Genomic DNA, 11317 nt, shown 5'->3' on the forward strand with positions numbered 1-11317 from the left:
TGGTTGAGACCCTGGGAGCTCTGAGGGTACTAGTTAGTTCATATTGTTGTTCGTCCTAAGGAACTGCAAACCTGTCAACTTAAGAGCACTTCTTATCCTAGCACCCAAAATATGCCCTCTTCTAGCCTCCATAAGCACCAGATATGCAACAAGTTTACAGGAATATCTGCAGATAAAAACATCCCTATACATAAAATAATATAAATGAAACTAAATAAAATAAACCTAATAAAAACTCTTATAAAAGTAATATTAGTACATAATTAAATATGGTTGGACAATGGGAAGGGGCATTATACTAAATGACAATCCAATTACAGGGACATAAATAATGCAGATTTAGTCAAATAATGAAAAATAGTAAGGATTCCACCTGTTTGAGATATATTTATATTGCCTTGGAAGTGATCTTACCACACAACAAATAGAACATAAAAGCAATAATATATGTATAATTCTTATGTACATATATAATATACACATTATATATATATATATGCATGTGAGTATAGACTCATCAAATTGTGCATAGTGTGTGTTTGATTTTGTGATGTAACTATAACTTAATATATAATTTTCCAAAATTTAATTTTACTAATTGAGTCCATTTTTGTTCTAATTCTCACCATACTTCCTCTAGTAAATCAAATGTTGTAAGGAATTTGTAAAATATGACCTGTCCACTTCTATATCCTGCATAACTTTGAACATGTCTCCTTCCTCTTAAAAGGTACCAAAGACTGAATGAATGAATGACAATTAAATTAATATGAATACTATATGTTTGAAGTAAGGAACTGTAAGAGAATCATATATTGTAAGTGAAGTTGGAAAATATAATGAGAATACATGAACTACATGGCAATATAGTTTGAGTATGTCCAATATACATATAATAGATTATATCCTGGAGCAGAATTTCATGTATTATATAAATGTTAAAATAATACTATGATTAATATTATCAGTGTATAAGATATCTTATAATATAATGGAAAATGTGCTTCTATGCTAAATCTTAAACTACCCATGTTTCATTGTCAAATAGGAGAGCAGAAAGTTTAAGTAGATTTATAAAGAATCAAATTCACATTAACATGAATGATAACATTTGAGGTGCTTTAAATGAGCATTTAATTAAAATTTAGTCAAGTGATAATATGGCAATTAAATATCCATTGTTTGCATTAGACTGCTTATCGAGCTTAATAAGCACATCAAAGATAGAAATCTACTTGTCCTGAGCTTCCCGCATGGAGAAGCAGGCTATATTAAGAAATGTACAATTGATTTGAAAAGCAACACTAGGGTTGTGACTCAGGCTAATCCATTTCACTGTATTCAATTCACAAAGCAAATATCAATCTCTATTTCTGAGTTGTAACATGAAGCTGGTCCTTTTCTGCCATTTGCTCATTCTTTAATATCTTTTTCATTAAGAATACTAACAATACCTGGAACCTATAACATTCTGTGAACTTGTATGTCCCCAGTTCCCAAGAGACAGGATCTTTATAAGAATATATGGAACATCTATAAAATTCTAATATCAGAGCTTTTTTCTTTTTATTTCTTTTTCTCCTTTATCTAGTGTTATTAAATCTTCAATGCATCTTGAATCAATGCTCAGTTTTTAAACAAGTATTCCTTTCCATCCTCTACCAATCATATCTATACTCAGATACTAAGATAAAGCAAATCAGAAATAAGTGTTTACTGCTTGAATGAGAATCATCTTAAAGTACATGAAAAACATTCTCAGTAGCATTTTTGACGGGAAGGAATAGAAGTAGTGAAAAGCAGGCGGTGTTGCCCTTCCACTAATGCTAATGAAAACAGGCACTTACAAAGTGCCTTTAGGTAAAACTGACTTCTCATTTGGGCACAAAATGTAAAATACAGAATAGAAGCCTGGCATCTCTGTGTTAATTCTGTGACTGTATCCTTTTCATTGGATCACCTGTTCATCTCTTCACATATTCATATTAATGCCTCAAGAAGTGTCTACCTATCCTGTCTTTCCCTTTGAAAGATGAACACAAAGAAATAAGTCACTTTCCTAAACCTAAAGTCACCCTGGGTTTCAGGAAGAACAAAGTCTCAAATACAGACCACTTCCAAATGACGACAGTTGTTTATGGTCACGCCTGAACCTTATACCAAGAATAATAACCACTTTACTACCTTAAACAATAACACACTGTCTTTTAGAACACTGCATAACCACAAGACAATAATTAAAGAAACCATACCCAGATCAGAAATATTTAACTATGCATGCATCTCATCCCTAAACAGTTCTTTTTATGTAAGTCTGAAGCTCATTTCAGTGTCCAGAAAAATGGACTTGAAATCACTGGCCTGTTAATCTGTTCTTCCTCTAAGTGGTTGAGACCAGGATGAGCCTTGCCCTCAGTTGATTTATACTGTATAAAACAGTGGCTCAGAGTTTCTCTTATCTTGAGCGCTCATCTTCAAAGTAGTTTTTATCCATTTTGAGGATAGAGGATGAATAAACACTTATGTGAGCACGCAAGGGGCACTGCCTATGAGACACTCCCTGTAGCACAAACAAATGGATTCTATAGGTGAGCTTGACTTTTCAGCTCTCCTCATATCTCTGAGCCAGCAGTAGCCAGACTGACTGCAGTTTCTCCAACAAAATCCCAGCGAGTTTGGAGTTGTTATATCACCTGTGCCCCAGAGACTCCTTTATATCTATCTCAGTTTCCAAAGCTGCAGATAGCTACAAATGTGTTCACCTATGTTTCTGAACATGCTCATGACAGATAACATACCAGTATGTCATGGAGAAATACTTTGAGAAGGTGAGAATATCTTATTTTCCATTTCGATAGTGTGATTAAAGTTTAGAAGCACATGGACTTTGTTTCCATTTTCTGACTTCTAGTTCCTAAGGTACTAGGAATCTTAGAGTGGTAAGCATCTTTTGTATGCTACTGAATGATTAATGACTAGGAACTAATTTTGTTGGTTTGTATGTTTGGAAGCCAGCTTTGACTATGCACCTGGCTGGCCTGGAGCTCCCTAAGTAAATTAGACTAGTCATGAACTCTCAGAGATCGGCCTGCCTCTACCTTCCAAATGCGGGTACTAAGGGTGGACACTGCTACACTCAGCCAGAATGGGAACTCATCTCGGATCCTCAATAGAAACTAGGTGTCTGGGTAATCAAAATTCTAACTACATGCTCAGAACTTTGAGTGCTACTCAGCCTTCAGGAAAAGCAAAGGAGCTAAAGACTGGGTTAATTAGGAGTGGCCAATGGGCAATAACCTGACCAATTTTGCTTATGTAATGAATATTTCATTAAAAATAATAAAAAATTAAAGTGAAGGATTTTCAAAGTGCTGAACATGGCCATGTGCCCTGAGATGGTATGTACAACCTGTATCCATTTCCCAGTATCATACTCTGTACATCTCTTTCATCTCACTACTCTTGAGTGTTATCTCATAATGAATAATGAATGGCAAATAAAATGCTTTATTTGCTAGAACCCTATGATCCACTCCAGCAAACAATAAAAATTGAAATGGAGGTCATGGGAACCTTTAATTTGTGGCCACCTTATTATTCGGGAAACAGGTTGCAACATGGACTTTCAGATATTACCTAAAACTAGAAGTAGGCTCTTGAGAATTACTTCTAACTCTAGTGTCAGAATATAATTGAATTTTAAGATACTTTGCTGGTATAAGAAAATAATTCCTTGGTGTAATATTATTACTGTCTTTCGAGAACACTGGAAACATAGTCACATAAATTTGTGTCTTTACGAATTGTCAGAATAACAATAAATTCACAAACTGTATTTGTTTCTTTGGTTCAGTTTGCAAAGAAGTCCAGTTGAGGCAAATAAAAGCTACTATATTTTAATCTTTAAACTTTTTACATTACATTTATATATGTACTATGTTTTCTTCAGTGCATGCACACATGCTACAATGTACATGTCAGAATAGTTGGTTTTCTCCTTCCACTATGTAGGTCCTAAGGATTAAATTTTTGTCATCAGACTTGGGAGGAAACACCTTTCCCAACTTATCCATCTCAACAGAACTGCCTTCATTTTATTTAAATCTTAATTACTAAATATTAACTCTCATAGAGTACTTTATACTTCAAACAATAAATACATATCTACCTATCTAAGTATATATGTAGACAATTCAGAATGTCTATAAAAGAATTACAGAAGTCACAGTAGAACTCAGGATTTCCAAAGAGATCTTACTGAAAGGCAGAATCAGGAAACCAATACAGATGGCAGGAGAAATCACAGTAAGTGGTTAGGTATGAAATTAACAAAGAAAGCTTCTTAGAGGTATGCAGCAGACATGGCTTCAGAATCAAGCAACTGGGTCAGAGTTAAGGAGAGGTTCATGATTGAGTAGAAACAAGGCACAAGGTTAGAGAGGCTATAAAGGGAGGAAGGTTTGGATCCAAATACACAAATAAGTAGACAGTAGTCCAGTTGGGTGAACTGATAGATGGATGAAAAGCAAATCATATAGGCAGTGTCAGCAGTGGAGACCAGGCTGAGTTAAAACAGAACAGAAAGCTCTGCCTGTTAGGCCATATAGATTTATGCTTCCCAAAACTCCATGTTCCAATGAAGTAGCACTTCCATTTAGTTTTTATAGAAATAGAACAAAGGGGCTCATAAATCAGACATTTTCCAAATACATCTGTGAAAATACCAGATGAGTCTGTTACAGCAAAATAGGGAAATCTCTTTTATAGGACTGATGGCATTCTTAGATACATTTCAAAAGGTTTCATCTGATAGTCAGAGACTTATTAGATAAGATAAAGAGATGGGTTATTAATGTCTAACTGAAGAGATAAAGGTAGCCTAAGATGAATTTTAATTGGGCTCTGGGTCTACAACATGCCCATCTCTCCACCATCTTTGAAAATCTAGTGATTAATCAACAGACAGCTCAGTGGACTGTGTTCCTGCATTTTATTCACAGGCTTTTGCTACAATAGTATCAAAGAATTATAAATTCTCTAAGAATCTAGTGCTGGGGAAAAGGACAGGCTTTTCTCAGAAAATATTTCAGGTTGGAGCTAAGATAATGATGAGCCAATGATATGTAGAATCACACTTTACTCAGAATTCTATAATTACATATATATCTTACCCTCTATTTAAACCTAAACCTCATTCTCATCCCCAAAGTGGACCTGAGAATCAATCAATCTTTAATTTTTCTCTTTCTAGTGAGGCCACATTGCATAAATCTTTTTATTTGCTTTTAGCTGTTATGTCTCAAAATGCTATATTGAGGACAGGTAAATGTCTTTTAAAGACTGCCATGGCCTAGGCTCCTAAAATCTTTAATAACATTACCAGAGTCACATATGTCTCTTTATATCTCAAAAAACAATTATCAGGAAAGAAAGTATTGATAATAAGGCACTCAAAATTACTGAAGGTTCAGTACTGTCAAAAGATAGTGAGAACTAGAATTCTACACAAAGGAAAGTCTTATATTCAAAGCAGCTATTATGAAGTAAGAAGGAGTAATAGTACAAGAGGCTGATAGCTGAGCTGAACATTCAACCTCTACAGACACTGTCATCACTCAGGGGATATTTTCCTTATCTTTAATATTAAATATACTTAGATAACAGCTGACCTTGGTCTGTAGATCAGTATAAGAAATCATTAAAGCAATATATTATTTTTACTGTCTGTTAAACAATATTCCATATTTAGTTAAGGAATGAGATTAGCATGTTTTTCACCCTCCTTTTGATTTTATCCAAACACCATCAGGCATCCTGGGTCCTGATAAAAAGTAAACATAACTATTAGGATTTCTTGGAATCACAGTCTTTTCATTTATTTTCTACAGGAGATGACTGGAACAGTTAGTCTTTCCATTATTTAAAGGTAAGGGTCCTTGTTTGTTTGATTTATTTGACAATTTATAATGCTGGGTTTAAAAAAAGGAAAGTGAATGTACCAAGTTGTGATAATCTAAGCCAGGTTGTCAGGACACAATGATACACTTACTAGCTAGCACCTTTACAGCTTCTGTATTGTTAATCTTTGATACTGTGAGCTGAAAATTTGAAAAAGTAAATCCACACATATGGTAAGGATATGATAGAATTGAGGGATTTATTAGAACTTTGTAATTGCAGAGTTAGTATACTACAAGTCCAAAATTAAATTATCATGAGTTATCAGTATTAGCATTAATTTCCATTCATTGCCTACTGATGTGTATAAATGAATGTCCTTTCAACTATCAGAAAACCACCTAGATTAATTAATATATATTAATTAATATATATTAATTAATATATATTATATAATTAATATATAATTGCAGTAATATATAATTATATAATATGCTATATAATTATATTATATAATATATATATATATATATATAAACAAATGTAGGCTAGGTTCAACAAACCAAAAGTTAGTAATGTTCTCAAATAATATCTAAAACTTATGTCAGAGTTTTCTCCAAATTGATAAAACCTGTCTACTAGATGTTTCCACTAATTAACTTGGAGAATGCGTGGCTTATTACTTTCCTTTGTTCTGTGACTACACATTATTCTTGTTACTGCTTATGCACTGTCTTATGTTATATGGCACAACCTGAGTCTGTATTCCTGGCCTATGATCTCATATTTTACTCAGAACTGTAAAGTCAGGGTTATACTTTGCATGCTAGTTTTGGAACCCAGTTAGGGGGCCAGAACATATGATGAGCTTTTACTAGAGGCATCACTTGGATTTGCACTAGGTACCAGCATTAGCCCTTTATTTACAATTGTCTATGTTCCTCTCTGAGTTAGATCTTTGTGAGGTCTTCCAAGTATCTGGAAATGTCTCTCTCTCTCTCTTTTTTTTTTTTTTTTGTGAGGTAGATGGTTCATGGGCTTATACTGATCTCCTTTTCTGATGATCTTATAAAATGTTCTGATAAAGGTAATTTGCATGAGAAAAGATTTATTTCTGACTCATAACTGGAAATATAGCCACCTTCCATGGTGTAGAAGCCAAGACAGTAGGAACTTGAAGCAGTTGATCATATTACATACTCAGTCAGGAAAGAAATAAATGAATATTCTCAGATAACTCTCTTTTCCACACAGATCCAATCTCAGAGAGTGATGCAATACATATTGAACAGGTCTTCCTACATCAAGTAACTCATTTTGGGACAATTTCACAGAGACATGTTCAAAAACACATATATCAGAAGATTCAGATCCCATTCAAGTTCAAAACTGAGATAATAATCAGTAGGAAGAGGAAACTTACAGAGCCCACCTCCAGCAGGAAGACAGGACATCAAGTGAGGGATGGGGCTGCCATCCCACAGTCACATCTCTGACCCATAACTGTTCCTGTTTGAAAGAATTAAGGGGGTGGAAATGGAGATGAGCCTGAGGAAAATAAGGTCCAGGGACAAGCCCAAGTGGGATCCAGCTGAAGGGGAGGTCCCAAGGCCTGACACTATTACTGAGGTTATGGAGCACTCACAAAAAGGGATCTATCATGACTGACCTCCAGAAGACCCAGGAAGCAGCTGAAAGAGTCAGATGCAGGTATTTGCACCCAACCAATGGACAGAAGCTGCTGACCTCTGTGGTTGAATTAGGGAAAGCTGAGAGAAGCTGAGGAGAAGGTCGATCCTGTAGGAGGACTAGCATTCTAAATTAATCTGGACCCCCGAGATCTCTCAAATACTGGACCACCAAACAGACAGCATACACCAGCTGATATGAGGCCCCCAACACACGTTACAGCAAAGAGCTTACAGGTCTGTGTTCATTCAGAGATGATGCACCTAACCCTCAAGAGACTGGAGGCCCCTGGGAGTTTAGAGGTCAGGTGAGGTAGGAGGTGGCAGCATCCATGTGGAGAAAGAGGGGTGGGGAGAAAATATGGGATGTGGAACAGTCAGAGGTGGATTGGGGAGGGGAAATAAAATATGGAGTGTAAAAAAAACCAGGTTGAATAATCACTGTTCCACACCTTATCTTCTTTCTTTCTTTCTTTCTTTCTTTTTTTTAGTTTGCTTTGTTTTTTGTTTTTCGAGACAGGGTTTTTCTGTATAGCTCTGGCTGTCCTGGAACTCACTCTGTAGACCAGGCTGGCCTCGAACTCAGAAATCCACCTGCCTCTGCTTCCCAAGTGCTGGGATTAAAGGCGTGTACCACCACTGCCCAGCCCACACCTTATCTTCTTAACAATTAGATACTTCACTTTAAGTCATAACCTTCCACTTGTCTCAGCTCCTCCAGCACCATGTATGGCTGAAGGCTGCCATGTTTCCTGTCATGATGATAACAGACTGAACCTCTGAATCTGTAAGCCAGCCCCCATTAAATGTTGTCCTTTATAAGAGTTGCTGTGTTCATATTATCTCTTCATAGCAATAAAAACCCTAAGACAAAGCTCATGGTCATTTTATAACCTAAAATTCATACAGATCAACATGAAAAGTCTCCATAGTGATAAGCTGTACTGATACTTTAAAAGTCCAAAGTCTCTGAACCTGCCTTGCACTGACTGGCCTCAGCTGTTTTTGTGTTTTTATGTTCTGTGTTTGTAAAACCAGCAGTATAGGGAAAGCATTGTCATGTTCTGCTTGCCTGAAAAAAATGTGAATATAGACACTAGGATAGCACTTCCCTAGATCTGCTTTAAATTAGCACGGAGACCCATCAGCAAAGGCTTTATGCTTTGAAATTTTTTGAATTCTCACAAAATGGAGCCTCTGACAGGTGTGATTTCCAGTCATCTTCAGGATCCTTTGTTTACTGTCATAGTGTACTACAGAAAGTTTAATCATCCAAGTCTATTTATTGCTTTGCCATTACCAGCTCAAATGCTATTATCTGACAAGCAAGTTAGTTCATTTATCCTCAACCTCACTCAAGACTTTAAGATATGGAAGAATGAAGGTATCTTCTCAGACAAATATTACATGAATGTTCCTCAGGCCAGTTTTGGTTAGAGTTCTTGTTTCTGCTGAAGCTTTATGAGTTTGCCCTCCAATCTCCATGTTTCTCTCAAAATTCTTATCTCCTAATCCCCCACAGGAATGACCCACCAGCTCTACTTTGGTATGCTGGCACTTTTCATCCCCAAAGCATCAAACTCTTCTACATTCCAGTCACAAAACAGTTCCATGAGCTTAAGGAACACATGATCAAGTATACTACAGTGATTGTCTAATTTTTGACATAATTTTCTGATCTTAGGTTTTTTCCTGTTGTTGTGATAACTTATGTCAAATTAATGGAGAAAATGTTAATTTTAGTTCAAAATTTGAGGTATAAGTCTACTGTGATGGGGAACTTGGGCAAATGATAGCTTGAAGCTGCAGTTGATATTACATTTGGGAACAAGGATGAAGAAAGGAATAGATGCTTGGTTGTGCTTAGCTTACTTTCTCTTTTTTATACAGATCTCTTTTTTTATCCATGATCTCAGCCCAAGGAGTGATGTCTCCCCACTGTGTATGTCTTCACATCTCAATTAACCCAATCAAGACAATCCTCCTTAGGTATGGTCAGAGTCTGCTTCCTAGGTGATTCCAGTTTATCAAGTAGGCAACTGAGATTAACTGTCACATCTTCTTATTTTGTTTCAGAGAATTTACCCAGTACATTTATTTATTTTTGTCTCTGTACATTTGGTCAGAACACTTGTTTATTTGCTACCAATCATCCTTTCTATCTTGCTACTCTGATGCAAAATTCTGCCTTTTGTCTTTTTTTCCCATATTCAAATGTCATTTAGCTTTGAAATTCTGTGCCTTTTAGTTTAGAAATGCTGTGAGTACTTGACCATAGTTATAACAAAATAAGAAGCATTTGTTCTCTCTAGTCCCAAAGGATGGAGATGTCAGAGGAATTGCCAAGGTTTTCAAATGTCTCCTAATAAAGTATAAATCAACCATTGCCCATGTTTACAAGTAACTTTATTGGTTCTGATGAGAAAGAAACATATATATGTTGATGAGAGTCTTTAAGTCCTTGTATGTTCCTATAAACATAGAGATATGCCTAAAACACAGTAGGAAGAATTGACTTAAGAGTGAGACATGAGCTGGGCGATGGTGGCGCACACCTTTAATCCCAGCACTTGGGAGGCAGAGGCAGGCGGATTTCTGAGTTCGAGGCCAGCCTGATCTACAGAGTGAGTTCCAGGACAGCCAGGGCTACACAGAGAATCCCTGTCTCGAAAAAACAAAACAAAACAAAACAAAACAAAAAAAAAAAAGAGTGAGACATGAGAGACTTATTTCTATAAAACTATCATCACATACGTCTGATACAATACAGAAATCCTACCAGCTAGCGTAATAGGTTGTGATTTTTCAAAAGAAATGTACTTCCATAAGAATGTGAAAAAGAAATTCAAAGAGGAAAAAATGTTTAGAGACAAATTACCTACTTGTACTCCAGCTGTGTTTATGTATGATAATTGTGGAAATTGAAGTTGCAAGCATTTGAAAAAAGTAGGAAAATCTAGGTAAAGGTAATGGCTTCAAATTCCCTTCAACAAAGAAGCAGACTCCTAAAGTCTTTTTACAAACTGAATTGGAAATACTTACCATCAGAACTAACATTTATTCAGGGACAAGCTTCTTTGATTCAAGTTCAAAGTTATCTAAAAAAAAAAAAAAAGATAAATTCTCAAGTAATGTTCATGAAGTTTTGGAAGCAACAAAAATTTTGAGTGGATATTTAAATAATATGATATGAATAAGAATATTTATGAGTTTATAAGCTGGGGCAAGGGATACCTAGATGATATGGCTCAGTGGGCAAAGTGCTTGCTACTCAAGACTGATGACCTGAGTTAGATATCTAGAACTTAAGGGAGAGAAATTATTCTTGAACCTTGTCGTTTGACTTCCACATGCATGCTTATGACCTCCACTCACACACTCTCACATAAAATTACAGCACACACACACATATACACATATATTAAGAAATAAAGCTGTTTTTAAAAAGATTCTGTTCTAAAAGTTATATCAGAACCAAAATCTTAGGAACTTAACTTGTATCAAGCCTCTATTCTTATTGATCCTTCATTGACTTGATTTATTTTTCCTTCCTTATCATATTCTATACTATCCCTTGATAATCCATAAGCATATAAAATTTATTGCTCAGAGGAGAGGGCTGTTTTGATAGCAATTACTTTAAAACCTAGAAGCTGACATTATCCTACTACTGCGTATCCTCTACAACTAAAAATTGGGCTGAAAATTTGGACTATAGGTTTTCTTGATCC

The 11317-nt window shown here is 35.6% G+C and overlaps 1 long non-coding RNA gene across 1 annotated transcript in view; it reads right to left on the reverse strand.

The window, feature by feature from the left end:
• LOC116093993 overlaps positions 1-10686 on the reverse strand; it is a 25432-nt gene extending 14746 nt beyond the window's left edge. The window contains exon 1 of the long non-coding RNA XR_004119917.1: positions 10629-10686. This is a non-coding gene — a long non-coding RNA (uncharacterized LOC116093993). The remainder of the gene's footprint in view (positions 1-10628) is intronic.
• Positions 10687-11317: the final 631 nt, after the last annotated feature.

The sequence above is a fragment of the Mastomys coucha genome, chromosome X (genome assembly GCF_008632895.1).
Source record: "Mastomys coucha isolate ucsf_1 chromosome X, UCSF_Mcou_1, whole genome shotgun sequence".
In the NCBI taxonomy this organism is placed as follows: domain Eukaryota; kingdom Metazoa; phylum Chordata; class Mammalia; order Rodentia; family Muridae; genus Mastomys; species Mastomys coucha.